We start from the raw sequence: 5,989 nt of genomic DNA, 5'->3' as shown, positions 1-5,989 counted from the left end.
AAAAAAGATTTCATTCCATATTGTTAAAAGATATCATTAAAAAAAAAAAGAATTCATTCTATATTGCTAAAAGTTAGATAATTAACTTTTGAATAGAAAAGTTGAACAAAGATTATAATAGATCTTGTTCATTCAAACGGTTTAGAAGAAAGAACCTTCCTTAAAAGAGGAATAGTCCTTGAAAGAGAAAGATTTAGGGAAATCTCACAAATGCTATCCCATAGGCATTTTAGGGATGCAAAGGTTAAAAATAAATTCAAAACCGATGAGGAAGGTTAGTAATATATAAAAAGGATATACATCACTTAAAACAAAATTTTCATAGTGACTATAATACACACACACATACATGAGGAAGGTCAACTGGCTTCACTTTCCTTTACAGTAAGATAGACATAACTTCAAAAACAATTTTCATAGTGGCTATCTTACACACACACAAACAAGAATTCAGATCCTCTCTATCGGGGGGCGAGTGGAAAAGGACCAGCTAGACACAAAATAGGAGAGAGAGAAAGTGTCATACTTTGTGTCTTGCTCGTCCCTCTCCAGCCTGGGTTGGCTGGAGAGGATCTGAATCTCCACACACACACACCTCCTTAAGAAAGGAAAGATTATAAAAGATCTTTCCATTCAAAAGGTTAGGAGGAACGCACCTACCTTAAAAGAGCAATAGTTCTGAAAAGAGAAAGATTTAGGGAAATCATTCTCCCAAATGCCATCCTAGGCATTTTAGGGATGCAATGGAGAAAAAAAGTTCAAAACAAATGAGGAAGGGCAGCTGGCTTCACTTTCCTTTATAGTAAAAAGGATAGACATCACTTAAAAAGCAATTTTCATATTGAATATGACACACGCACACTCACACACACCCTCGGTCTCTCTCCTTCTTCCCCACTACTCCGCTTCCCCAATTCCCTTGATCATGGGTGTCAATGAGTGATTAAGGACCCAACACTACTTCCCGCAACCCAAGATTCTTCTGATCTTCCTTTCTACATCTGCATAAGCAGTGGTTTTCAGCAATCATAGAATGAGTCGATTCAATAGGGACTAGTTGATAAAATTCCTCATCACCTGGGTTCTCCAAACGTGCAAATGCACGTGTAGTGAAATATTTTTCTTAGTGTGGACGTTCATTGTATTTTCACTTATTTCTTGTAATCAACAATCTCAATTAATTTCAAGTATTCAACAACTCCTGCAAATTTGATGTTATAAATTTTTACTCAGTAAATCTTTTATACGATTTCTTCCTCAAGAGAGTTGCTCATTCTTTTTTTTGGAAAAAGGGTCGCTCATCATTTAAAAGTAACTATTTTAGAGCATAATTAAGATATGTATTTGGATTAGGAAAAAGTCTTATATCAAAATATGGATTGAAGTTTTTCAAAAACCATTGGCATGTAGTCTTTTTCCCCTAGAAAATATCTATAACCACCTTGGCTTCCAAAGGTTTAGTAGATCCTACTCACCAATGTTTGATCAATAGTTTCTTCCATGGGAATTACATAATTTAGGGAAAAATTTTAACAGAATTGGAAGAGTAAGGGAGAAATAGATGGATATTTTACATTGAGTCTACTGGATATTGGCAACTATCGCAGGGATTGCAAGCAACCTATAATGTCTCTTCCATTATCAAGCTACACATACATTCTTTTGGAGGAAACCCCAATTTCACCATCATAAAATAAAGCCTAAACAGGACTAACAACACAATAGGAAGAAAACATATTATGTCAAAATCAATGATAAAAGAGAATAGGCAAAGAAACTATTTTTCTTTGGACCCAAATGGAAAAGAAGAAAACCATGTAATCAACACAAACAAAAGCAAGAGAACACCAAATAATGATTAAATATATGAACAAAAATGAAAAATATACATGGTAGTTAGCTGTTAACAAAATAAAACAATGAACAGCATGAAGACCTTCAATTTCAAGCATCATACCCAGTGAAAATAGTGGTCCACCTACTTCTACCTACTGCATTAACTACAAGTCTGCAACTACATCCTTGGAGACCATACATAAGGAGAAGTGCTTAAAAACGAAGAAGCAACCAATGGATGTAAATACAGTCCATCACCCATAATTTTACAAAATGAATCAAAAGAGTCACGTTTACCAACAAAATAAATAAAAATAAAAGACTCCTCAAAGAGAATTACAGCCATAAAAATTGCTCCAAACTACAGTTCCTCATCTTCAAGACCTAAATTCAAAATAAATAAAAAAAAGTGAGAAATTATGAAATAGGTATTGGGTAACGACACTATTACTCGAACATGCAAAGATATATAGGGAAAATAATTAGAAATTAAAATAAGAGCAATATTATAAGAATAGATAAAAAAAAAAATAATAATAATAATAATAATTTACTATGAGGGTCAGTAAAGATTGCAATCTGCATCTTTTCTTCTCTTTTTCATTGAGTTAACTAGAGCCAACAAATTAAACACAAATTTTAAACAATATGCCGGAGTTGGAGATAAACACCAGCTCTTCTATCTAATAGAAAAAGAATGATTAGGTAAGCATCATATAAAAATAGTTTGAATAGGGTACACAGTACACCAGACCATAATACATGAAAACATACTTTAATTAGCCAATTTTCAGTAGCCGGAACGGCAAAAGTCTTAATGGGTTCCAGATTTTACATTATCAGCTACAAGACCTGGAAATATCTAGAGTAGAGATTTGTGGAAAAAAAAAACGAATTCCTCAAAATCATAAATCAACCCAAGAAAATATTCAATCCCTAAAGTTAAGATCAAAATACCAATCCCATCAGCCAATTTTTCAATGAAAAAATATCCACCCAAGACCCTAGTTACGACATGAAATACCAAATCAACACCAAAACTTAAGAGAGTTTAAAAACGTCAATTATGAGAATAGATCCTTACCTAGACAGACAAATAGCGTTAGTGCTTCACCCACAATGAAGCAATATTATAGGGAATGCAAATCAACAGATAAACAAAATCGACTTCACAGAATAACAGATTGTTTCACCCTAACAGATCCAAAACAATCTGAATCCTTCTGCACTGACCATAGTAAACTCCTTCTCGTTGTACCTAAATAGAGGTCTGATTTGAACGACCAGGGGTACAGCATCACATTTGACACCTGAGGAAGGTACAACCCAACTATGAGGTACATCAGCAGGTGTTACAATAATACGTAGATGAGTTTTGGCTGGTACAACCACTCTACTGTCCACTTCTAATAAACGTGATTGACCCAATTCTGGATCATCTTCTGGAATCGTATAACTGTCAAAAGTGAGTGACCGATCCTTGGATCGGAAATGCCATAAAGCACGAACCAACATCCGTGATATGAAAACCGATATCGTGATGTAAGTCCATTATTCCTTGCACTGCTCGGCCGATCTCATCCACTTTCAAATTCGTGTAAAAGTTGGTAATTCTACTTTCTAATAGAGTCGTGAGTTCCGACAGCTCTGGGAGAGAATTCCATAATTCACAAATTGGATATTTTCTCACTACCAAATTATAATACAAATTTAAATCTTTTTTATTTAAGCTAGGGATTAATAGGTGGTCGAAATCAATTTCACCAAACCATGTTAATTAAAAACAAAAATGATCACTTGAATAAGGAAAGAGATGAGATACAGAGATGACCTCTTATATTTATATGTCGATGAGATGATTTCTTTTGTGACTAAAAGAATCATACAGTTAGAAAAGACATCACCTTTCATGAAAAAGAAGAGAACCAGTTCATAACCAATAGAGAAAAATAATTTATATGAAAAGAAAAGAATTTGAATGGAAAAGCTGTCAAAAGTAATACAATAACATTTCACCAAAAATAAAAATGCACGATACCATTTTCATGTCATAAAAAGGTGAGCCAATTGTATAGAAAGCAGACAACAACAAAAAAATAGTTAATATGCACACTAGTTTCAATAAAAATGCATCCCGGGGAAAAGGCAAGCCTTGAAATGGTAATTCCTTCAATAGCTAGAGAATAAAAAAATATAAATACTCGGCTAAGAATGCAATAAATCAATTATCTACATAAGACGCACCTCAAATCTTTTATCAAGGTCATGAACGACAGTTGTAGTAATCTTTTGTGTGTGAAAACATCTTAAACCCTCTTAGCATTCACATCCACTGGCTAGGTACCTACAATGCAGCAAATAAATCCCTTCAAAACCAACATTTAAGCATAATAATCATTCCAACAAAGATAAACGGACCACAATAACATAACACCTCATAAGCCAACTGATGAGCACATTTATGTGTGAAATCTAGAGTAGTAAAATATGCATTTTACATATTTAGAATGGAGCTACCTTGGGTTTTACTCTCTTTTTGCAGGTTTTATATTTTCAAGGCCTTAAGGACTATCGGGTGCTATATCTCCAATTTTACACGTAAAGAGGTCCTATTTCTTTTCATGGTTGCGAAGAGGACACAATTCTGAGCAAAATGGACGTGTCCAATTAAAAGTACGCATTCGTTTGGTTACTCGTACAAATGATTATTCTTTTCAGGCCAAAAAGAGAATAATGGATCAAAACTGAACCGAGATGCAGAACCAGCCCGTTTGCAATTGTCTCAGAGGCACAAGGAATACTCCAAATGCCAACAAGGATCGATGGACCACATCCTTAAGTGATTGAAGATTCGTTTTTGCAAACAACAACTACCTAGTATAGTTGGTGAGCTATGATGTGCAAAATTCCCTTGCTCACCAAGAGGTCTCAAGTTCGAATCTCATGGTTGTTTTTTTTAGAGAATTTTGTTGAAGATTTTCTGCTTTTCACTCACTTAAAGCACTAAGGGCATGGAGGGGATTTCCACATCAAATTAGAAGCAAGGAAAATCGTGGAAGATTCCTGCGCAAAAAGAGAAAAAAAAAAGGAAGAAAAAATGGAGAAATAAAGATTGTCCAAATCTTCTCTCTCCTCCACATCATCACCAAAATATTGTCCAAATCACACAAAGCAAGAAGAAAATCGTCCCTTGGAGGGAGAAAAAGAAGAGAAATAAATTAGAAAAAAAAAATTATAGGAAATTTCTCCAAGTTTATTTCTCTCTTCTCTTTCCTCCATCTTAGCACTTTTGGACTCAAAAGATCTTACTATCAATTGTGGGTTTCTCTCTTTTAGGAAAGAGAAATTTGTTACCCTACCTCCCCATTCCCTATAAATACAACTCATGTAAGAGGAGGAGAGACAATTCATTCTTCTTCTAGTTTTTTTTTTAGTTGCTCTCTCTCTCCCTCTCTCACTCTTTAGTTTTAGTTCTTCTTTATCTTTTCTTTAATCACTTTTGTAATAGTTTTTTTTTTATTTCAATTAATGCAAGCACTCTTTTATTTTTATTCAGCCCTTTTATGTTTATGATTTATGCAATTGAGTTGTAATTTTTTAAGTTATAGTTCTAGGTTTGGATCTAGGTGACAAGATCATGAGCCGTGGAGCAATTTTTTTTTCAAGATTTGTTTTTTCTAGTACTAGAAATTTCAGATTTGGTTTATTCTAGATCTGGTTTTTAGTACTGGTAGTATCTCAAATCGATCAAGTTTTCAGTTCGAGGGTTGAAGTTCAAGTAAGTAGGCTCCTTCAGTAGTCTTCTCTCCCCCCTCTTATTCCGTCTTCTGACTACCCTTTCTTTCTTAATTTAGGATTTTTATTTTCAGTCGTTACATTATTGCTATCCCTTTCCCCCAAGGTTCATGGCTAGTGTATGTGTTGGCTTTGCCCCTCCTAGCCATAGAACCATCAATTTATTGCTTTTATTTTAATTGTCTCCCTTTCCCTAAAGCCAAGTAGAGTAACCCTTGTAAGAGTGACTCTCTAGTCAAGTAGGGAAGCTCATATTATGATGCATCCCTCGGGCTAAGTAGAGAAACCTACTTGTGAGTCTCTCTCTAGCTTTATCCCCTTTCTTTTACTTTATTTTTATTTCAGCATTTTTTTTCTT

The 5,989-nt window shown here is 34.4% G+C and overlaps 1 long non-coding RNA gene across 1 annotated transcript; it reads right to left on the bottom strand.

Moving 5' to 3' along the window:
- Window positions 1-1,841: 1,841 nt before the first annotated feature.
- Window positions 1,842-4,621, bottom strand: LOC122083941. The gene is made up of 2 exons (XR_006141763.1): window positions 4,081-4,621; window positions 1,842-2,220 (listed from the first exon to the last, which is right to left on the bottom strand). It is a non-coding gene; the product is annotated as an uncharacterized LOC122083941 (long non-coding RNA).
- Window positions 4,622-5,989: the final 1,368 nt, after the last annotated feature.

Source organism: Macadamia integrifolia, chromosome 7, assembly GCF_013358625.1.
Source record: "Macadamia integrifolia cultivar HAES 741 chromosome 7, SCU_Mint_v3, whole genome shotgun sequence".
NCBI lineage: Eukaryota > Viridiplantae > Streptophyta > Magnoliopsida > Proteales > Proteaceae > Macadamia > Macadamia integrifolia.
This window is presented reverse-complemented; position numbering and strand designations above follow the sequence as displayed.